This window comes from Protopterus annectens, chromosome 1.part2, assembly GCF_019279795.1.
Source record: "Protopterus annectens isolate FY-2018-M chromosome 1.part2, PAN1.0, whole genome shotgun sequence".
Lineage (NCBI taxonomy): Eukaryota > Metazoa > Chordata > Ceratodontiformes > Protopteridae > Protopterus > Protopterus annectens.
This window is the reverse complement of record NC_056727.1, coordinates 937,219,027-937,232,848: the sequence shown is the minus strand read 5'-3', so window position 1 is coordinate 937,232,848 and position 13,822 is coordinate 937,219,027.

Sequence of the window (13,822 nt, the reverse complement as noted above, 5' to 3'; positions counted from 1 at the left end):
TGTAAAAATCATTGAGTTATCCAAAAACAATGTCAATCAATAACAAACAATAATGCAGGAGAACTCGAGTATCTATACTCTAATGTACATTAGGAGGCAAAAAACCATACACAAACTTGTACAGAATTTTGTCTGCTTTATTGACAGAAGACTCCATTTTTATATATGTCATTATCAGTTTTGCCCACCTCACTGGCGTGGTCAGTGACAGGGTCTTTACATCATAGTAACTTATGAAAAAGTGCTGAGATGGTGTTTTTCAAAAAAGTCTTTTTCCCATGAGAATGTTACAGCCTTGCAAGCACCTGGTCAGTCACGATGACCTCCTGAAGATGTAGCCAATTCAAGGCTCTTAGATTAGCTCGAATACAATGGATGAATGTCTCTTTAATACATCTCTTTGTCCCTTTCCAGCTGGACACTATCTCTGATAGTGCGCACAAGGCTATTCTTCTGGTTGAAGCAGGAAGAAGACACGCATGTGAACAGATTTATTATTTTCTAACTTTGCAAAATAATCTTTACTTGAAAGACATGAGCCAGGCTGTGCTTGAACGCTGCCAAGGCCAAATTTCTGATTACACTGCAGCTTGTGCTTCAAGCAATAATATGCAAGTTTATTTCTACTATTATTCTAGTAAAACAGAATTAAATGCATTACATATCATACTACTTTTCAAACTTTGTTCTCTATTATAGATTTAAGTACATTTATTCCTAACTAAGGCACACATTTCTCTATATATTTGACCACACAGCTTATATATGTTTGAATGTTTGAATACACATCTTCCTAAGCAGCATACATTGTAAATATATTTTTCTAAGCAGCATGTATGTAAATATATTTTCTAAGCAGCATGTATAGATTTTTATAACATTCTCCCTCCTGTTAATGCATTTCATTCTATTTGAAACATAAACAATATTATTTCATTCCTCAGCCTTTCCCTTTCAAGGGTTTTCAGCTAAGTAAGTCATTTGTTTCATATTTCAGATAGGCTTTCACTTGGTATTAACAAATTCAATTCCATATCCTGGTACATAGTTTCAGTTACAGATACGTCAACTAGGTCTTTAACTAATTTTTTCACACAGGGTATCCCGCAGCAGACACATGCTCCAATTATGAGCAGTACTACACAAATTGCAATCAGAATATTCATAAGGACCGACCCCACCCCCAAACAGATTCTGGAAAAAGTTCGTCAGTGGGTTTGGGCCTGGTTCTGCCATTGCTGACACCTGCTGTATTACCTCCAGGTGATCATTGATTTCATGCTGGTTGTCTGGAATGTACGCACAGCATTCTTCTTTGATAAGCCGCGTACCACCTCTGCGCCAGGGTGAAGTCAAGAGCCATTCGGTTCTGTAATACAACTGTTCTCATTGCATTCATTTCATCAGTCACAAGTTCAAGAGCGGAAAAGTCACATTGCTCATTACTTGAGGAGTTTTGACAATTTCCTCAATTCCCAAATCGATTTGACTGCTCCGTAGGTTGGGAATATCCCAGCCCAGGATATAACACTGTCACCCAAGTCCATATGGGTCAACTTTTCTTTGTCCTTCACAGCCGAATGATCCTTCCAGCTTGCTTCGATCTTACCCACTGGATTAGCAGGTTTTGACTGTGTTCTCGGCTTGCTGAGCTACATTTCTTACATTACGTATTTTACCCAGGGCAACTCTGCAGTATGTCTTATGGCTGGAACCAGATAACCCAAAAACAACTGCGGACCAATTCTCAGGTAACCATTTATAGGCCTTTTTCCCACAAACAAAATAACAGTTTTCTACTTTTGTACTGATGCGGGTTAACCCTGAATGAAACATTTTCTTATCTATAACAGATAATTGTCTATATATTTCAGGAGTTTTTTGCACATCTCTCAATGTTGTTTTCATCAAGCTTAAGTATGAACCATAATTCGTGCTACAACTAGTACCTTGGTCTACAGGTTTTATATAACATTTGTAAGACACAGTTATGTTACAGTTACTCCAACCAACCTGGAGTGTATCATTTTAACAAAACAAACAATTCCTTTCTGAGTAACAGGCAAATATAATGCCACTTTGTCTTGTGATCTCACAGTGCCTGTATCAAATAATAGGTTTTCCCAAGTTTCATTTATCCCCAAGGGGACAGCAGACATCAAAAGTCCTCCATATGCTGTGGGTATTGCAGTACAAACCCAGCAATTTGAAACGTTCATAGTCTCTACATAGACTCGTTTCATAGCCAGGTATGTGTTAAAGTTTGGGTGCCAGTCTATAGCCAGTCCTTCATCACGTTTTATTAATTTCACTTCTGTAGTTATATGCAAGAAAAACCATAACAACAAAAGGTTACTACAAACATAGTTAATAAGTGTATGATCAGTAGGCCAGTGAACCAATGTCTCTGGGGTTGTTTCACATTTTATTCACTCTGCCTCTGGCCATCCTGTTCCTGTGGTATGTCAGTTAAAGGTGTTTATCAAACTAAATTTCTTGACAGGTTTGCAGTGGGTCAAATGAACCCAAGATGATCTCTCAGCAATTTTACTGCAGTAGGTGTTGCCAATAGTACCTGGTACGGACCTTCCCACTTTGGACTCGCCCAGTTCTTTCTTTTTATGATTTTCAGCCAAATCCAGGACCCGGGGTCAGCACGGCCTCGGTTTTGCTTCTTGTTTATCTGAAAAAGAGTTCAACTGCAAAACAGTCTTATTTGTTAACAATTTCTTCATATAACTAGCTAATGAGCCATCAGCCTCCAGCTCTGCAGGCATGAGGGCCTTCCATTGTGGCACACAGTATGCCCTTCAAACACTATCTCAAAGGGGTCAAGCCCTTTACATTTGGAACAGTTCTCATGCTCAGCAGTGCTAAAGGCAGACAGCAAATCCAAGTCTTTTGAGTTTCACTCATTAATTTTCTCAACTTGTTTTTCAAAATTCCATTGTACCTCTCCACCAGTCCTGCTGACTGAGGGTGATAAGCACAATGGTTTTTCAAAGAAATCCCAAAAAATCTCCCAAGCTGCTGTATTGTCTGGTTTACAAAATGTGTTCCATTGTCACTATAAATTCTTTCCGGTATGCCAAATCTAGGAATGATTTCTTTCACTAGGGCTTTTGCTACTGTTGCTGCATCCGGATTTCTAGTTGGAAAAGCTTCTACCCATTTTGAAAACATATCTATGATCACTAAACAGTATTTTTCCCTTCACATTTATTCAGTTCTATGAAATCCATACAAATAGTATGGAACGGATAGGTGGTGTCGGAAAGCTCCCTGCTTTGGTTTAAATGCTCCTGTGCATGATGCTTGCTACAAATATGACATGTTGCACAAAATTTTTGTGTATAATTAAATAAATCCGTATGTTTGGAATATTTTGTTAACTAACTGTACCATCCCCCCTGTTGAGACATGGCTCTGCCCATGACTCAACAAAGCTGCATATCTAAATAAATTAGATGGCAATATGGGCTTTTCTCTTTGGAGATGTACAGTCCCTCCTCAAGGATTGCTCCTCGTTTTATCCACTTTTGCTTTTCTGCTTTTGTAGCTAATGTCTGCATTGTTTTTAACATTTCTAAATCTAGAGTCTCAGAAGGTTGTAGTTCTTCATTTAAAAGCACAGTTTCTGGGTCTGAGGCAGCTTGGCTGCATCAGCCCGACATTCCTTTGAAATTCTATCTTGTTGTTTGGTATGGGCTGCACATTTACAGATAGCTATTCTAGTGGGTAACTGAATAGAATCTAACAGGTTCAAAATCAATTGTGCATGATTAATCGGCTTGCCAGTAGATGTTATCATTCCCTGTTTTTCCATTGTTGTGCAAAGACATGCACTGTAGAGAAAGCATACTGACTGTCAGTATATATGTTAACACATTTGTCTTTGCTAGAGTGCAAGCACGTGTCAAAGCTATCAATTCTGCTGCTTGAGCTGACAGGTTATGTTGCAGGGGTTGTGCTTCTATGATTTCGTCATCAGTTACTACTGCATAACCCACTAGGTTTTTCCTGTAGGACCTCGTCTACAGGACCCATCCACAAAAATGTCACCTCTCGTCGGCTAAAGGTACATCAGTAAGATCTTGTCTGGGTGTGGTTATTTGTTCCATTTCCTGTAGGCAGCTGTGTGGTGTGCCATCCACAGGAATCGGAAGTAATGTTGATGGATTTAATGTCGTGCAACGTTCAATTGTCATATGGGGTTGACTCAATAGTATGGTCATGCAAGAAAGATGTCTGGCAGGGGATAAAAATGCTATTTTTCCTGCAGTAAGATTATCGCAACTGCATGAGGTACTCTCAACGTGAGAGGATGAAACAATACCACTGAGGCTGAAGCGTGCTCTGCCATAGCTGCTGCGACTACTGCTTGTACGCAGGTGGTAATGATCGTGCCACGGATCTAACTGTGATGAATAGTAAGCTATGGGCGTTGCTTGCCGCCATGTTGTTGCGTCAGTACTGGCGTCATATATCCCCTACAATCTACAGTTTGGAAAAATCTCTTATGGTAATTGGAAGCCCTAAAACTAATGATGAAACTATCAGTTGTTTTAGTCTGCAAAGGCTGCTTCTGCTTCCGAGTCCAGTGCAGTGTTTCTTGTGCTGCCATTGGTGTTTTAAATATTAAATCAGCCAATGGAGCCGTTTCTAAAGCATAATTGGTATCCAACAAAATTAGTCGTCCCCAAGAAGGACATCATTTCCTTTTTGGTAGTTGGTCTAGGTGCTTGTAAGATAGCTGTTTTCCTATCTTCATCTAATGTTCTGCCTTCTTTGGATATCACATATCCCAGGTATTTAACCTGTTCTTTCCAAAGTTGTAATTTATGTTTATTCACTTTATGCCCTTGCTCAGCTAAAATTTCAACAATGCTATTGTATCTTCCCTACACTGCTGCTGGGTAGGGGCTGCAAGCAGGATGTCATCTACATAAAGTAGTACTTGGCTGCCCCTGGTGGAGAAAACCCGCCAGGTTGCTAGCCATCTCTTGTGCGAATATTGTTGGACTTTCACTATATCCCTGTGGTAGTCGGGTATGATGTATACCTTTTGCCCTGAAATGTAAATGCAAACCAATGCTGGCTGTCAGGGTGGATAGGTATTGAAAAAAACGCATTGCTAATATCTACCACGGTAAAATATTTCTGTTGCGGCTTCAAATCATTTAACAAGGTATGTGGGTCTGGCACCGTAGGTGCCCTTGGTATTACCGCATCATTTACAGCCTGTAAATCTTGTACCATCCGCCATTCCCCGTTTGCCTTTTTTACAGGAAATAGAGGAGTATTACATGGTGAATCTAGGGATTCTACCAGTATCCCTTTCTTAAGTAATGCCATTATGATAGGTTTGATTCCCTGTTCTGCATCCTTGCTCAAAGGATATTGTCTTTTCCTTGGTCTAAAGGCCGATTTTGGCGTAATAACTACTGGCCCTGCTGTTCGAATAAGTCCTACATCTGATTTTCCTGTTGACCAAAGAACATTTGATATTTCACTCAAAGCTTTTTCTTCTTCTTCTATCAAGAACGCCAGTCAGCTGTCTTCACTCTGTTGTAAGTGTACAGCTGGGCGTGCTTGCGTTAACCAATTTAGTTTTTGTTTCTGTACTCCTAAGTCCGATAACTCTGAGTCAGTTAGTTTCTCCCATTTTGTCACTTTATCACACAAATCTACCCACCTAACATTCTTGTTTTTGGTTAGGCTAACATGCGGTAGTTTATTGGATTTGTACAATTCCAAGAATTCCTGAGGTAATGAACAACTCACTACGCCGTTGCCCTCAGTGTCCCAGTATAGAGTCCGCAGTATTAGTCTATTTGCAGGATTCCTGAATAATTTTTGTTCATATTCTTTATCAGGTCCTGATGTGCTGCAATAATATAGGGTACAATGTAATAAATGTTGCTGATCAACATCGAGGGGAAGCACCTTGCTGGTGGCTACATTCATCAGTTCCTTGGTCACCGCCCCTGGACCGGTTGTAACCAGATCCTGGCTGTACCAATAATAAGCCTCACCCTCCGATCGTACTACAAAAGTATCAGTTTGCCTCTGTGCCTCCATACCGTTCATGGTAGGGACTACTGCTATGCCAAAAGTTGCATAAGATCTCTTCCTAATAAGTTCATGGGGCATTTGGCAGAAAGTACTATTTTACTTCTTTGGGTCATGCCGAGAGGGTCAGTTATTGCTATATCATGGGAAAGTGGTTCCCTGTACAGCTGTCCGTTTGCTGCTTTCACTAATATGTAATCAGGTGACTCAGAATGTTCCGGTAACTTTGAAGGATGTATCAAAGTTCGTGATGCTCCTGAGTCACACAAAAATTTGACTTCTCTCCCTTCCACCAGAAGTGTAACTTCCGGTTTCGTGTCTGCTAAATAGAGCTCTAAGCTCAGTAATGCCAAATCCAAAATTTCACTTTCCCCAACTTCTACATCCGGTTGCATGTCATTTGTTTCTTCTAAGGTATTTACATTATTCCCCTGCTCATTAGTCTCTCCTGGTGACTGCTGAGCAGCATAACTGTCATATAGTCAATCCTCATCTTCCTTATCCTTTTTTCCACAGGTGCCTTGCTCCTGCAATCCCTTGCCAAATGTCCCTTCTTACCGCAATTGAAGCACTCACCTCTTTTCTTCCTGTCCTCATAAATTTCTGAGTTTCTGTCAGGCGTTTGTTACCCTGAGTATTCCGCTTACCCTTCTTGGCTGTTTGTACTACAAAGACTTCCGCACCGTCTTCAGCTGTGAAGACCTGCGTTTTCTTTTTCTTTTTACTGTTAAAATGTTTTTCGGCATGTCTAGCATACTCTAACAAGGCTTGAAGCCTACTTGTTCGGTGATCTATCATGTGCTTCGTGATGAAGCTATTGATAGGGGCAATACAACCTTTCAAAAATGCATTCTTTAACTGCTGTTCATATGAGCTATCATTCTTTTGATTTTCAGGAATAGGCATGCCACTATGGTTATTAAAACATTCTAATAATCTACCATAGTATGCATCCACTGTTTCATTATCTTGTTGTACGCATTGGTTAATGCAAGTCCAGTCTGCCCTAGGTTTCCATTTTTCAGTAATGCGGTCTGTAAGACCCTTCAATCTAGCATCTAGTTCTGCGTCACTATGTGGGAGTGGCCTGTGTTGCGCGTCACGGGCATTTCAGGCGCCACAAATTATGTGCCAGTTCGGACCTAAAATTTGTCTAACTACTCTTTCTACCTCTTTCCCATTTAGGTGGTAACTTAATCTCATTCCCTGTAAATCCTGTAGAAATTTCTCAAAGTTAATTTTTGGATGGGGAATTCCTTCTGTAGCTTTTCGGATGTCTTCCGGTGTCCATGGTCTATACACTAAGAGAGTTGAGGCCTGGCCCTCCTGTCCTGCCTGTGGGTTTGGTACTTCTATTAATGGACAGATTTCCTCACTCTCATCTAATAAACTTCCGCTTGGTTGAACATCTATAAGCGTTTGGCGTGTTCGGGATCTAGTCCCGATAGGTTCTCTTATAAATGGTTGTCTTAATATCCCTGTTGTCTCTGGGTAATGTGGGGTCCAGCCCGCCTCCGCTTCATATTCTAAGTAAGGCATCGGAGGTGGTAGGGGAGGGACCGATGCTACTATTATGTTATTATCCTCTTTGTCTAAAAATAATGCCTTTGCATTTTTATTTTTCTGTTCCTTCGGTTCACTTCCTCAATCCACCTATGTGCTTGAGGAACGCCAACTGTTGTTGTTTTTGCCTGACCTTCTCGTCAGATTTTAACTGTTTCAAAGTTTTACTAATGATATTTTATCTAATTTACCATCAAAGTCATACTTGTTAACCCATTTTGAAAATATCTCACATTGTCTGCTCTCTGTAATTGCATGTATTTTGCATCTTCTGTTAGAGGCGGTCACGTGACCCTTTAGTGCATTCATTTCCCATGTCTCTGAAAAAAAAAGAAGAGAGAGAGAAAAAAAGAACTGTTACGTAACCCTTTCTCTTGTACCACGTGGTATCTTATTCCCGTATTCACAGTAGTGTCTAGAATGACTGTTTACTTTGCTTTGTTTATTTCCTGATCTATGACTCAAGATACAATGCTTGACTACCTCTCCCTGCTATCACAAACCTTAGCAATAGCACAGTGTAACCTGGTCCCTGATCTAAAACAAAACAAAGAGAGGAATTCTGCTTACCGAGCCTCCGCTTATGTTTGATATGCTTTTAGGATCCAGTTTTCCGCTTTTGCCACAGATCAGACAAGTGGACAGCCTCTTTAGACACGACAATTCAGTCGGAGGTCTTTCCTTTTTCTGCGCAGTTTTCGGTACCACCTATATATTCTGACCTGCAGCTTACCAAGGGAATTCCGGCACGATTAGGACCAAAATGTTAAATAAATTTGTTAGAGTCAGACTGTAAAAATCATTGAGTTATTCAAAAACAATGTCAATCAATAACAAACAATAATGCAGGAGAACTCGAGTATCTATACTCTAATGTACATTAGGAGGCAAAAAACCATACACAAACTTGTACAGAATTTTGTCTGCTTTATTGACAGAAGACTCCATTTTTATATATGTCATTATCAGTTTTGCCCACCTCACTGGCGTGGTCAGTGACAGGGTCTTTACATCATAGTAACTTATGAAAAAGTGCTGAGATGGTGTTTTCAAAAAGTCTTTTTCCCATGAGAATGTTACAGCCTTGCAAGCACCTGGTCAGTCACGATGACCTCCTGAAGATGTAGCCAATTCAAGGCTCTTAGATTAGCTCGAATACAATGGATGAATGTCTCTTTAATACATCTCTTTGTCCCTTTCCAGCTGGACACTATCTCTGATAGTGCGCACAAGGCTATTCTTCTGGTTGAAGCAGGAAGAAGACACGCATGTGAACAGATTTATTATTTTCTAACTTTGCAAAATAATCTTTACTTGAAAGACATGAGCCAGGCTGTGCTTGAACGCTGCCAAGGCCAAATTTCTGATTACACTGCAGCTTGTGCTTCAAGCAATAATATGCAAGTTTATTTCTACTATTATTCTAGTAAAACAGAATTAAATGCATTACATATCATACTACTTTTCAAACTTTGTTCTCTATTATAGATTTAAGTACATTTATTCCTAACTAAGGCACACATTTCTCTATATATTTGACCACACAGCTTATATATGTTTGAATGTTTGAATACACATCTTCCTAAGCAGCATACATTGTAAATATATTTTTCTAAGCAGCATGTATGTAAATATATTTTCTAAGCAGCATGTATAGATTTTTCTAACAGATGGAAATGGGCAAACTTGGTGAGTCCCTTTTCATTGTGCTTATTGTGATACACAAAATCCGTTAATAAGATTTAGTATGCAAAATCCTTTATTAAGACTTAGAATCTATAGTTGCTGATGTGCTAAACAGTTTACTGCTTCTATGGTTCTAGAAATACAAACATTTGTTTGTACTGTGAGCTCATAATTTGATTTTATCAAAAGACTAATTGGAAGTTGTGGTGCAACTTTCCATGTTACAGTGAAAGCAGCTACACAGAGTACCACAATAGGCAGAGAGGTCTATCCTCAGCTTCCTTTTTAAATAACATTTATCATTTTCAAGGTCGGGTTCTTGTATTGAAGAGACAGATTACATAATCAATGATGTTATGATTTAGTGGTACAGTGATATAATTTTAACCAGGCCATCATTTATCATTTTGAGTCTCATGTTTGTGAGTTTTTTGGCAGTATGTCTTGGCTATCTAATTCCTGAGATGCTGAGTATTGATCAGCAGTATATGTAACCTAACATTTATTCCCCATGTGAACTGCTTAATATGCAGCACAATTACTGAAGGATTCAAGTAACTACAAAGCGATTATACAGAATAAAAAAAAAGAAAACATAATTTCCAGACTGTTCTTGCAGCCAAGTACTTATGGGAGTCACATAGAGAATAAATAACTTTGTATATTGGGATAAGTATATGCCAGTGATAGTCACTTAAAATTTTTAGACAAACAGAGCACCTTTGGTATAATAAAAAGTTCCACTGAGAGTTATCAAAGGTGACATTCCTGCACCCAGCTTACTGCCTTCCACAGCATTTTTGTGTGGTAGACTGCTGTGGTGTAGTCACCTAATAATGCATAGAGAACAGATGATTTTTGCAGATTCCCTCTAAATGTGGAATCTCTGCCCTGCACCCCTCATCTCTGAAAATGCTACCAATAAGGTCACAGCAACTCAGAGAAAAAGGGAAATATAGTTATTCCTCTTTGTCCAAGTTAATACAACTTTGGACACAGTATATTTACAGGTAGGGGTGTGGGGGCAGAGCCCCTCCAATCAGGAGGTGCATTTGATGCAGCCCACCCCGCAAAATGCTTTAAAGCTTGCTGTATCCTTTTGTTAATGCCAAAGTCTAGTAGGGCAGTGGGAAGCTGTGACTTATTAGGGATGAATCTAAATGGACTTCGGTAGTACAAAAAAGATCCTAACAAACATTTTAAATATGGATGTTCATCATATTGATCACTGCTGTGGTAGCCTAAACTATATGGGTTATATCCTGCATGGGATATAACAACTAGCCAGCTTCTAATGCTTCAGGTCACATTTAAGGCACCAAAACCATTAGTCAGCTCAAGCTGAACTGACTAAAAGACTGGTTTAGGTGCCAATCCCTACGAGCTTTCCTGACACCAAATAGAGTGCTCCTCTGAGTGCTTTTGAAGATCAATGATTGGCTTGTGCTTTTCCATTCCTGGGCAATTAACTTCTCTTTGAGGAAGAACTTTTGATGTATTATTTTCTTTGTTTAAATTTACTTTCCACTTGGGGAATGTATAATGTTATGTAGTCCTATCTCGCCGTAATTCTTGCTGGATGGGTTCAGAGCCAATTCTCGGCTCCAGCTCGGCCGATACTAAACCTCGAGAGCTTTTAATGGCTCGAGGCTAACCCCTATTCCATGGTGCCTCACGGCAATTCCCTAGATCTCGTTTGCTGTGAAAGCTTCGAGGTTGTCTCCTTACTGGCTCGTTGGCTAAGTAGAAAATTTTTTGATAAATCTTGTTATTTTTCATCCTTTTTCTTCACTTTCTACCTTTAATAATTGTTAGTTATTATCTGTGTGATTGTTATTGAGTGCTTGATCCCTTATTTCACCTTTCTAGGATTGTACGGCCCATTTTAGTTGGAGGGCTGTAGTTGCCCATTTAAATTAGAGGGCCTTTCCTCCCTAAGTGCTAGTCTTTAAAAAAAAAAAAAACTTTTCTTCTCTTCATAACTTTACTATTAGTTATAGTCAGTGTTGTTGTTATTGCAAATTGTTGTTAGCCTTGTTTTTCTCATCAGCATGTCCAAAGAGAAAGATAGAGAACATAAGGAACACCGCCCATCAGTGTTCAAGAAATGTGACAAGTGTTCATAAAAGATGTCCTTGACTGACAGTCACACTAGCTGTGCGTACTGTCTGGGAGAGGTGCACTTACAAGAACCCTGTACTTTTTGCCATGCCTTCAGTACTAGTGTTCTTAATGAGAGGGAACATAAATTAACAGACAGGGGTCTCATGACTAGTTCCTTCTAGGAACAGCTGGAACTTGGTCAGACAGCTCCTAAAACTGTGAAGAGAAAATCTTTGGTTCCAGCTTCGGAGCCATCTAAAAAAGTCTAAAGCAATGGAGCAGAGGAGTTCTGGCTCTGATTCCTCTTATTCTGTATTGGTGCCATCAGTTTCTTTGGTGCCGAGGCAACCTTCAACATCAAGACACTCACCAGTTATCGATCCTGTTTCACCAATGTTGAGGTCTCCTATATTAGAAAGGAGGAGATCTCCTTCTGTCTCCACCTGTTCCTCCAGGACACTTTCAGATGAGGACATCGAGCAGGTGGTGAAGAGGTTGTTCTGTGACCCGGCTCTGGCTAAAAGGTTAGCCCTTCCAGACCCAAAGGCTTTGGAGCTGCCCCATTTACAGACTACTGCTCCTCCGACTGCTTCGCTTTCGGAACCAAACACTTTGGGTTCTTCTATGTTGGATCCTTCAGTTCCAAGAATTCCTCCTGCTTCCTCAGAACCAATAACTCTGTCCTCAGCGGCTCAGTCTGGAGCTGAGGGATCTGGGAGCTGACGCTCTCAAACCGACTCCAAGAGGGATAGTCAACCTGTTTTTTTCTTCGGAACCTACCCTCCCTCTCGTTGCTTTGGCTTGACTGAGTTTGATTCCCACATCTGCTTTGGAACGTGTCCCTCCTACTCGGAGCTGACCTTCTGTCTCCTCAGAATGGAGGTCATCTTCGGAGCGGGGTGGAAGGGCCTTCGAAGCAATAAAGAAAGCTTGGTCCAGTGCCAAAGCCCTGCCTTTGGACCCGATGTCCTACCAACAGCTGGCAGAAACCTCTTCTCCCCCGCTAGCCCCTCAGCATAGGGAACCACAGATTCAAGCAGCCCCCATTGGAGGTGTCCCTTCTTCTGAGACCGCCCCAGATTATCCCACTGGAGAGCTTCCTTGGTAGAGACTTTGTAAGAGGAAGCACATTGGCTCACCTGAGTCTGTCACGTCAGACACTGATTTGGATGAGTCAGAAGGGTCCCCTAGATCCCCCTCTGAGGATGCCTCCTTTTCTGACATCCTTGAAATCCTTAGACAGAGGGGTGATTGGAAGACCTCTAACCCTACTGAGGGTGAATCAGTGTACCTTGAGGCCTTTGGTTCCTGACCTTCCACCTCCTGGGTGACACTGCCTTTTGGCCAGCTCTTGAGGGTCATATCCCAGAAACCCTGGTCCTCCCCAGACACAGTGGAGCCTGTTCCGAGGAGGCCAAACAAATTCTTGACTGCTCCGGAAGATAAGTCCTTTCTTTCTAAGGGAGTTCCTGTTGATGCTATGGTGGAAGCAGCGGCCACGAAAAAGGAGTTGTTTGAGACATCTTCTAATATCCATCCTCCTAATAAGGAGTCCAGGATGATGGATAGGTATGGAAAGCGTACCTTCTCTTCAGTGGCATTTACCTTAAGATCACTGAATTAGCTGTCCCATTTTACTAGACTTTAAAGGGATCTCCTGAAGGAGTTGGGAGACATCCTTCAGGGTTCAGTAGCTTTGGGATCCACAGACAAGGTATTTGCGCAGCTCTCTACCCTTACATCGATAGCTAACTCTTCCATAAGGCTGATTTCTCATGCAGCGGATGGAGCGAGCAGGGCAGCCGCAGCAAGAATTTCTCTTAGGAGACATTCCTGGATGCATCTATGTAACTTCACAGAATCCTTTAACTCTTCCTTTACCAACGTCCCCTTTGATGGTTCAACTCTTTTTGGACCGCAGGTAAAAGAGACTTTGACTAGGTGCGAGCAGGAAGGGAAAACCTTATCTGCCATCGGAGTTCATTTCTCCCTTCCTTCTAGACCCTATCCCAAGGGTCAAACAGGAGGGAAAATGTGGTTCCATAAATCCCAAAAAGGTTTCCCTCAGGCACAAGGTCAACCCTCCCCTAGAGGCAAAGGGGGAGGATATAATGGAAGACATCGTCCTCGCAGCAGAGGAGGTCTGCAACATCAGGGAGATAGAGAAACTTTCTCTGACCATAGCATAATCTCAACACAACTATCGAACTACCAGTTTTCTCCCCAAATCATACTAATAAATCAGAATACAGACTATACCAATTGGACTTCCACAGAATTCTCAGGTTTTACCTGCACAGGACTAAAGAATTTAGAAAATCAGACCAATTATTTGTTTCTTTTTCAGACAAAAATAAAGGCTTGCCTGTTTCTAAAGTCACCCAGACTAAATGGCTTT